Source organism: Pan troglodytes, chromosome 14 (assembly GCF_028858775.2).
Source record: "Pan troglodytes isolate AG18354 chromosome 14, NHGRI_mPanTro3-v2.0_pri, whole genome shotgun sequence".
In the NCBI taxonomy this organism is placed as follows: Eukaryota; Metazoa; Chordata; class Mammalia; order Primates; family Hominidae; genus Pan; species Pan troglodytes.
Genome location: NC_072412.2, coordinates 5,574,979 through 5,585,690, shown reverse-complemented (window position 1 = coordinate 5,585,690; position 10,712 = coordinate 5,574,979).

Sequence of the window (10,712 nt, the reverse complement as noted above, 5' to 3'; positions counted from 1 at the left end):
TTGTATGCACTGAAACACTGAAAACCAACTAGTGGTTCTGTGGTTCCCACGTTGTGGTTTTGACACCGGCAGCATCGTTGCCACAATCAAACCCCGGAGATCCACAGATCTGCGGTGTAACAATACCTCCCCCTGATCCGGATGCATGGCAGTTTAAGAAGTCTTTCCGTGGAAGGGAAAAGACTTTGAAGAAAAGGTGGAGATATGCGTTGTATAAACATTCTTTTGCTCTGGAACCACGTAGAGACTTGGGAGCCAGTTGGGTGGAGCATTCGTTGGATGAGGGTGCTCGGGTTAGGAATATCAAGGTGTGGCTCCAGATAATCCAATCATCTAATTAAGATTCCAGTTATGCTCATCTGTTTTAAAATTCCGTTTGGGTAAATTCTTTTAGTCAGACTGAGAATGGCAAAGCCTCAACCCCAATTTCCAGGGAGGGTTGAGAGCCTCAGGTGGAGTTGATCACCAATAGCCTATGGTTTAACCCGTCATGCCTATAGAATGAGGTCTCCATAAAAACCCAAAAGGACTGGGTTCAGAGAGCTTGTGGATAACACTTCCTGGAAGGTAGTGCACCCCTCCCCACATGCCGGGCCCCGCATTTATTTCTGAACTTTTTGCAAAGTCCGCTAAAATACAACGGCAAACGTAAGTGTTTGCCTGCGTGCTGTGAGCTCTTCCAGCCAATGAATGCAACTAAATCTGGGAGTGGTGGCAACCTGATTTATAGCCAGTTGCTGAGAAGCACAGGTAAAACAACGTGGGGCTTCCCATTGTTATTAGTGTGGGAGGCCTGTCTGGCGGGACTCGGCCCTTTGGAATCTAAAGCTATGTCCCGGTAGATAGCGTCACCATTGAATTAGAAGACACACATATGTTGAGAATAATCTTTCTGGTCATTTGCTGCATGTCTTATTTACAATATGTAATCAAATTCTTTATCCTGGCCTTATGGCACCTGGGTTGAGAACCATGATTTGAACCAAACATTGGTCTGTCACGTTCTGAGTTTGAAACTTTATTTTGCCTTTAGCGTTTTGCTATTGCTTTTTCGTTTTCTTTTGTTTCGTTTCGTTTCTAAGTTCTGGGGTATATGTGCAGGATGTGCAGGTTTGTTTCTAAGGTAAACGTGTGCCATGGTGGTTTGCTGCACCTGTCAACCCATCACCTAGGTATTAAGCCCAGCATGCAGTAGCTGTTTTTCTTAACGCTCTGCCTCCCGAAAGGCCCCAGTGAGTGTTGTTCCCCTTCCTGTGTCCATGTGATCTCATTTTTCAGCTCTCATTATAAGTGAGAATGTGGCGTTTGGTTTTCTTTCCCTGGATTAGTTTGCTGAGCATAATGACCACACATCACCACTGTTTTTGTTTTCTAGTATAAAGAGTAGTATTTTATTGAATAAGATTTGCTCACAGAAAAATAAGCTTAAGTCTACAATGAATGCCAGACTCTACAGCAGAAAGCAATTTTCTCACTTTTCCACACACAATGGTTCCTACTAAGTGAAAAAACTTCATTCACAAATGTACTACTCTGTCTCAAAACATCTCACATAATCATGCACTGTACTAAAGCCATTAGATCAGTTCTTCAGTCAGGTTAAAGAAGTATCCCTCTAATAACTGACTTTTATAATGCTATCAATATCCACTCCCAATCAGTCTGCCATTGTTAATGGTGTACAGCATTACTGAATACAATGGAATTGATGACGCCCATATCCACGGACACACCGTGACTTACGGTGGTTTGATTTATGATTTTTCAACGTTATGATGGGATTATTGGAATATTAGATGCGTTTCTGAGTTACAGTGGGTTTATGAGTATGCGACCCTATACTCCAGAAACAGCTGTATAAGGAAAAACAGGTGTACCTAATAAAAATATGCTTAGTGACTTGGGATAAACCAATAGATGTTCACAACTGATGGAGAGCCGTGAAAGAGAGATAGCGGTAAATAGTTACAATAACACAATTTTCCTGCACCTGTCGAGGATTTCTCCCAAAAAACGCAGAATGTGGGATGCACCTAAGGCATATGAAAGAGAGAGGGCAGAAGGAGTAAGAGAGAAATAGGAGGAAGGAAGGAAGGAAGGAAAGAAAGAAGGAAGGTAGGAAGGAAGGAAGGAAGGAAGGAAGGAAGGAAGGAAGGAAGGAAAGAAGGACGAAAGGAAGGAGAAAACACCCGGTGTTACTAAAACCCCCCAAAAAATGGTTTCCCCCTGTGGGTAAGCCTACAATGTGGATGAATCTTGAAAATATTGTGCTACGTGTTGTGTCAGTCATAACAGCTCACCTATTGTGCAATTCCGTTGATAGGAAATGCCCACAATATGGAAATCTATGCATATGGGATTGATCGCACTAGGTAGTTGCTACCTAGGGCTGAGGGTCAGGGAGAGGGTTTGAGACAGAATGAGGAGTGACTAATGTCTACAGGGTTTTTCTCTGGTCGGGGGTGATAAGACGTTCTACAACGGATTGCGAATTAAAATTGAATGTGCACCACCACAGGTATACTAAAAGCCACTCAATTCATGCCTTTTAATGGGGGAATCTTCTGTGGCGCACTCTCATGGAGACCACGGCAGACATAGTGAGAGAGAAAAAGGTGAGTAAATATCTGAAACGGAGGCAGAAAGAGAGAGAATGAGAAGCCCTGTGAATGGAAGGGAGAGCGAAAAGGGAAAATGGTCCTATTTACAAATGACAGATGTGAAACTGGGGTTCACATCAACAGTGTCACTGCCAGGAAGGAGGGTCATGCTAGCCATGTCACCGGTAGTGTGGCCCGCAGGGACGCCGACGTGCTGGAGCGTCGTGCCAGCATGGGCTCTGGCAGCCACGTGGGCCAGCAGGAGGGTCCCGCTGCACAGCTGTGGGGTGAGGATAGACTGGGTGGTGATATCGCCCATTACAGGGGCCTCTTCTGCTGGCAAGAGTGTGACAGTAGCAAGTAGATGGACAAGCCTGCGTGTGAGGACGGAATGCAGGAGGGGCTCTTGTGCGGCTGGGTGTGGGGCCCTCACGGGAACCGTGGAGAAATGGCCAGGTAACTGCGTCATGTGGGCTAGTAGATTGGCCAGGGCTTCGAACTGAAGGACAATAACGGGGAGTAGCTGTCAGGCCCTGGGAGTGTCTGAGTGTAAGTGGAGATGGGTTTGGGGTCACTGAGGGATGCGTGGGAGCCATCCCTGTATAGGTACAGGTCATAGGGAGATAGTCTCGTGAGGCCTGTGAGTGTCTAGGGTTGTCCTGGGTGCCTGGGGCTGACTGTGGCAGAAATCTGGGGAAGGCTGGAGAGAAGCTGGGAGACCCAGGAGAGTCCCTGAAGGCAGGGGGTGAAGAGGTGAAAGAAATGGGGGAGGGTTGCAGTAAGGTCCGTGAGTTTGTAGGTGATTCCTGGGTGCGGGAAGCTGACTCCAGGTGAAATCTGGAGATGGTCGGAGTGTAGCTGAGAGAGACAGAAGAGTCCTTGAGGGCTGGGGGTGAGAACATGAGGGAGACTGGGGAGTAAGTCAGTGAAATTCGTGAGTTCGGTGGTGTATCGTGGGTGCCTGGAACTGACTCCAGCTGGAATCTAGCGAAGTTTTGAGAGTAGCTGAAAGAGACACAGGAGTCCCTGTGGGCTGAGGGCAAAGACCTGAGAGAGACCAGGGAGGACCTCAGTGAAGTCTGTGAGTCTGTAGGTGATTCCGGAGTGTGGGAGGCTGACTCCCGCTGAAATCTGGGCGTGGTGGGAGAGTAGCTGGGACAGACAGGAGAGTCCCAGGGGGCTGGGGGTGAAGACATGACAGAGACTGGGGAGTAACTCAGCGAAACTGCTGAGTTTGGTGGTGATACCTGGGTGCCTGGAACTGACTCCCGCTGAAATCTGGGCATGGTTGGAGAGTAGCCGGGACACACAGGAGAGTCCCTGAGGGCTGGGGGTGAAGACATGAGAGAGACCGGGGAGTACCTCAGTGAAACTGGTGAGTTTGGTGGTGACTCCGGGGTGCCTGGGACTGACTCCAGCTGAAATGTGTGCGTGGTTGGAGAGTAGCTGGGACAGACAGGAGAGTCCCTGAGGGCTGGTGAAGACCTGAGAGAGACTGGAGAGTAAGTGAGTGAAATTGGTGAGTTTGGTGGTGCTTCCTGGGTGCCTGGAACTGACTCCCGCTGAAGTGTGGGCGTGGTTGGAGAGTAGCTGGGACACACAGGAGAGTCCCTGAGGGTTGGAGATAAAGACGTGCTAGAGACTGAGGAGTAACTGAGTGAAATTGGGGAGTTTGGTGGTGATTCCGGGGTGCCTGGAGCTGACTGCAGCTGAAATGTGGGCGTGGTTGGAGAGTAGCTGGGACAGACGGGAGAGTCCCTGAGGGATGGTGAAGACATGAGGGAGACTGGGGAGTAACGCAGTGAAATTGGTGAGTTTGGTGGTGATTTCTGGGTGCCTGCAACGGACTCCCGCTGAAGTGTGGGCGTGTTTGGAGAGTAGCTGGGACAGACAGGCGAGTCCCTGAGGGTTGGAGATAAAGACGTGCTAGAGACTGGGGAGGAACTCAGTGAAAGTGGTGGGCTTGGTGGTGATCCCTGGGTTCCTGGAACTGACCCGCGCTGAAATGTGGGCGTGGTTGGAGAGTAGCTGGGACAGACTGGAGGGTCCGTAAGGGCTGGGGGTGAAGACGTGAGAGAGACTGGCGAGGATCTCACTGAGGTCTGTGAGTTTGTAGGTGTTTCTGGGGTGTGGGGTAGAGACTCCCGCTGAAATCTGGGCGTAGTTGGAGAGTAGCTGGGACAGACAGGAGAGTCATGGGTGGCTGGGGGTGAGCTGCTGGATGATGGCAGTAAGAACATATGGTATATTATTGATGAATGAGGTGACTGTGAAGAATCTCCAGAGGAGGACACGGGAGAACACAATGACATGAGTGACTGTCCTGCTTGGTTAGGAAAGGGAAACGTAAAGTTGTGGAATTCTGTTGATGATGGATGTGAGAGTGGTGAAGCCCTGCGGGGTGATGTAGAGTACTTCCACATCCCTGGTGAGGAGCTGCCCCTTGGGTCTGAGTTTCTGGGAGGGGAGAGGGAGAAGCTGGGTGAGGCAGGCATGAATCTTGAGGAGTCAGGGCTGGGGGGCCGCTGATATTCTCCCGAGACCTGTGAGTCTCTGGGGGACTCCTGGGTGCATGGGGCTGACTCCCGCAGGAACCTGGGGATGGCTGGAGAGTAACTGGGAGCCACAGGAGAGTCCCTGAGGCCTGGGGGTGAAGAGATGAAAGACACAGGGGTGGAGCACCGTGAGGCTCGTGAGTTTGTAGGTGATTCCCGGGTGTGGGGGGCTGACTCCAGCTGAAATCTGGGGTTGTTTGGAGAGTAGCTGGGAGACACAGGAGATCCCCCGAGAGCTGGGGGTGAGCTGCTGGGTGATGGCAGTAAGAACATGTGGTATATTATTGATGAACGTGGGGACTCTGAGGAATCCTCAGAGGAGGACACGGGAGAGCCCAATGGCTTCATTGATTGCCCATCACGGTGAGGACAGGGAAATGGGAGCTTGTGGGATTCTGGTGATGACAGAGGTGAGTGTGGTGAAGCCCTAGGGGATGGTGAATGGTAGCTCCGGATCCCTGGTGAGGAGCTTCCCCTGAAGCCTGAGTTTCTGAGAGGGGAGAGGGAGAAGCTGGGTGAGGCTCGCATGGACCTTGGGGAGTCCGTGCTGGGGGACCGTTCATAAGAAGAGCCGGACAAGACCCTACTGTTCTTAGGTGCAGACATGATTAGGAAACCTGCAGCTCCCAGGGGCCCCTACCAATTTTCTAACTCGCAGAAGGAAGGAGTGTGTGTGCGTGTGTGTGTGTGTGCGGTGTGAGGTATGTGCCCCTTAAGAAAATGGAAATCAACCAACCAATGAGACAGACAGACAGACAGACAGAGATTCACTTGCCCAAGTGTTCTGTCCTGTCCTCTGAATCCGCTTCCAAGTCGCAAGACGCTGTGAGCTCCAAGTCAACGCAGAGTCCGCCAACCGCTCCGGCCGCTGATCCGCTCCGCGAAGATCTGAGTACAGGCCAGCCAGGGTGGGTTTAAATAGCCTCGGGCGCAGCCTAGCAGCGGAAAGGGCGGAGCTTCACTCCTCCTTTCCATCAGTCACCCCCAACTTTCCCAGGCTACACCTCGTAGGAAACTGTTCTCCTGCTTTGATTTCATGCGCCACCTTTGGGACAATCTAAGAACTTACAAGTTTTCTTGGCCAGATATATTAGGAATTGTATGCACTGAAACACTGAAAACCAACTAGTGGTTCTGTGGTTCCCACGTTGTGGTTTTGACACCAGCAGCATCGTTGCCACAATCAAACCCCGGAGATCCACAGATCTGCGGTGTAACAATACCTCCCCCTGATCCGGATGCATGGCAGTTTAAGAAGTCTTTCCGTGGAAGGGAAAAGACTTTGAAGAAAAGGTGGAGATATGCGTTGTATAAACATTCTTTTGCTCTGGAACCACGTAGAGACTTGGGAGCCAGTTGGGTGGAGCATTCGTTGGATGAGGGTGCTCGGGTTAGGAATATCAAGGTGTGGCTCCAGATAATCCAATCATCTAATTAAGATTCCAGTTATGCTCATCTGTTTTAAAATTCCGTTTGGGTAAATTCTTTTAGTCAGACTGAGAATGGCAAAGCCTCAACCCCAATTTCCAGGGAGGGTTGAGAGCCTCAGGTGGAGTTGATCACCAATAGCCTATGGTTTAACCCGTCATGCCTATAGAATGAGGTCTCCATAAAAACCCAAAAGGACTGGGTTCAGAGAACTTGTGGATAACACTTCCTGGAAGGTAGTGCACCCCTCCCCACACGCCGGGCCCCGCATTTATTTCTGAACTTTTTGCAAAGTCCGCTAAAATACAACGGCAAATGTAAGTGTTTGCCTGCGTGCTGTGAGCTCTTCCAGCCAATGAATGCAACTAAATCTGGGAGTGGTGGCAACCTGATTTATAGCCAGTTGCTGAGAAGCACAGGTAAAACAACGTGGGGCTTCCCATTGTTATTAGTGTGGGAGGCCTGTCTGGCGGGACTCGGCCCTTTGGAATCTAAAGCTATGTCCCGGTAGATAGCGTCACCATTGAATTAGAAGACACACATATGTTGAGAATAATCTTTCTGGTCATTTGCTGCATGTCTTATTTACAATATGTAATCAAATTCTTTATCCTGGCCTTATGGCACCTGGGTTGAGAACCATGATTTGAACCAAACATTGGTCTGTCACGTTCTGAGTTTGAAACTTTATTTTGCCTTTAGCGTTTTGCTATTGCTTTTTCGTTTTCTTTTGTTTCGTTTCGTTTCTAAGTTCTGGGGTATATGTGCAGGATGTGCAGGTTTGTTTCTAAGGTAAACGTGTGCCATGGTGGTTTGCTGCACCTGTCAACCCATCACCTAGGTATTAAGCCCAGCATGCAGTAGCTGTTTTTCTTAACGCTCTGCCTCCCGAAAGGCCCCAGTGAGTGTTGTTCCCCTTCCTGTGTCCATGTGATCTCATTTTTCAGCTCTCATTATAAGTGAGAATGTGGCGTTTGGTTTTCTTTCCCTGGATTAGTTTGCTGAGCATAATGACCACACATCACCACTGTTTTTGTTTTCTAGTATAAAGAGTAGTATTTTATTGAATAAGATTTGCTCACAGAAAAATAAGCTTAAGTCTACAATGAATGCCAGACTCTACAGCAGAAAGCAATTTTCTCACTTTTCCACACACAATGGTTCCTACTAAGTGAAAAAACTTCATTCACAAATGTACTACTCTGTCTCAAAACATCTCACATAATCATGCACTGTACTAAAGCCATTAGATCAGTTCTTCAGTCAGGTTAAAGAAGTATCCCTCTAATAACTGACTTTTATAATGCTATCAATATCCACTCCCAATCAGTCTGCCATTGTTAATGGTGTACAGCATTACTGAATACAATGGAATTGATGACGCCCATATCCACGGACACACCGTGACTTACGGTGGTTTGATTTATGATTTTTCAACGTTATGATGGGATTATTGGAATATTAGATGCGTTTCTGAGTTACAGTGGGTTTATGAGTATGCGACCCTATACTCCAGAAACAGCTGTATAAGGAAAAACAGGTGTACCTAATAAAAATATGCTTAGTGACTTGGGATAAACCAATAGATGTTCACAACTGATGGAGAGCCGTGAAAGAGAGATAGCGGTAAATAGTTACAATAACACAATTTTCCTGCACCTGTCGAGGATTTCTCCCAAAAAACGCAGAATGTGGGATGCACCTAAGGCATATGAAAGAGAGAGGGCAGAAGGAGTAAGAGAGAAATAGGAGGAAGGAAGGAAGGAAGGAAAGAAAGAAGGAAGGTAGGAAGGAAGGAAGGAAGGAAGGAAGGAAGGAAGGAAAGAAGGACGAAAGGAAGGAGAAAACACCCGGTGTTACTAAAACCCCCCAAAAAATGGTTTCCCCCTGTGGGTAAGCCTACAATGTGGATGAATCTTGAAAATATTGTGCTACGTGTTGTGTCAGTCATAACAGCTCACCTATTGTGCAATTCCGTTGATAGGAAATGCCCACAATATGGAAATCTATGCATATGGGATTGATCGCACTAGGTAGTTGCTACCTAGGGCTGAGGGTCAGGGAGAGGGTTTGAGACAGAATGAGGAGTGACTAATGTCTACAGGGTTTTTCTCTGGTCGGGGGTGATAAGACGTTCTACAACGGATTGCGAATTAAAATTGAATGTGCACCACCACAGGTATACTAAAAGCCACTCAATTCATGCCTTTTAATGGGGGAATCTTCTGTGGCGCACTCTCATGGAGACCACGGCAGACATAGTGAGAGAGAAAAAGGTGAGTAAATATCTGAAACGGAGGCAGAAAGAGAGAGAATGAGAAGCCCTGTGAATGGAAGGGAGAGCGAAAAGGGAAAATGGTCCTATTTACAAATGACAGATGTGAAACTGGGGTTCACATCAACAGTGTCACTGCCAGGAAGGAGGGTCATGCTAGCCATGTCACCGGTAGTGTGGCCCGCAGGGACGCCGACGTGCTGGAGCGTCGTGCCAGCATGGGCTCTGGCAGCCACGTGGGCCAGCAGGAGGGTCCCGCTGCACAGCTGTGGGGTGAGGATAGACTGGGTGGTGATATCGCCCATTACAGGGGCCTCTTCTGCTGGCAAGAGTGTGACAGTAGCAAGTAGATGGACAAGCCTGCGTGTGAGGACGGAATGCAGGAGGGGCTCTTGTGCGGCTGGGTGTGGGGCCCTCACGGGAACCGTGGAGAAATGGCCAGGTAACTGCGTCATGTGGGCTAGTAGATTGGCCAGGGCTTCGAACTGAAGGACAATAACGGGGAGTAGCTGTCAGGCCCTGGGAGTGTCTGAGTGTAAGTGGAGATGGGTTTGGGGTCACTGAGGGATGCGTGGGAGCCATCCCTGTATAGGTACAGGTCATAGGGAGATAGTCTCGTGAGGCCTGTGAGTGTCTAGGGTTGTCCTGGGTGCCTGGGGCTGACTGTGGCAGAAATCTGGGGAAGGCTGGAGAGAAGCTGGGAGACCCAGGAGAGTCCCTGAAGGCAGGGGGTGAAGAGGTGAAAGAAATGGGGGAGGGTTGCAGTAAGGTCCGTGAGTTTGTAGGTGATTCCTGGGTGCGGGAAGCTGACTCCAGGTGAAATCTGGAGATGGTCGGAGTGTAGCTGAGAGAGACAGAAGAGTCCTTGAGGGCTGGGGGTGAGAACATGAGGGAGACTGGGGAGTAAGTCAGTGAAATTCGTGAGTTCGGTGGTGTATCGTGGGTGCCTGGAACTGACTCCAGCTGGAATCTAGCGAAGTTTTGAGAGTAGCTGAAAGAGACACAGGAGTCCCTGTGGGCTGAGGGCAAAGACCTGAGAGAGACCAGGGAGGACCTCAGTGAAGTCTGTGAGTCTGTAGGTGATTCCGGAGTGTGGGAGGCTGACTCCCGCTGAAATCTGGGCGTGGTGGGAGAGTAGCTGGGACAGACAGGAGAGTCCCAGGGGGCTGGGGGTGAAGACATGACAGAGACTGGGGAGTAACTCAGCGAAACTGCTGAGTTTGGTGGTGATACCTGGGTGCCTGGAACTGACTCCCGCTGAAATCTGGGCATGGTTGGAGAGTAGCCGGGACACACAGGAGAGTCCCTGAGGGCTGGGGGTGAAGACATGAGAGAGACCGGGGAGTACCTCAGTGAAACTGGTGAGTTTGGTGGTGACTCCGGGGTGCCTGGGACTGACTCCAGCTGAAATGTGTGCGTGGTTGGAGAGTAGCTGGGACAGACAGGAGAGTCCCTGAGGGCTGGTGAAGACCTGAGAGAGACTGGAGAGTAAGTGAGTGAAATTGGTGAGTTTGGTGGTGCTTCCTGGGTGCCTGGAACTGACTCCCGCTGAAGTGTGGGCGTGGTTGGAGAGTAGCTGGGACACACAGGAGAGTCCCTGAGGGTTGGAGATAAAGACGTGCTAGAGACTGAGGAGTAACTGAGTGAAATTGGGGAGTTTGGTGGTGATTCCGGGGTGCCTGGAGCTGACTGCAGCTGAAATGTGGGCGTGGTTGGAGAGTAGCTGGGACAGACGGGAGAGTCCCTGAGGGATGGTGAAGACATGAGGGAGACTGGGGAGTAACGCAGTGAAATTGGTGAGTTTGGTGGTGATTTCTGGGTGCCTGCAACGGACTCCCGCTGAAGTGTGGGCGT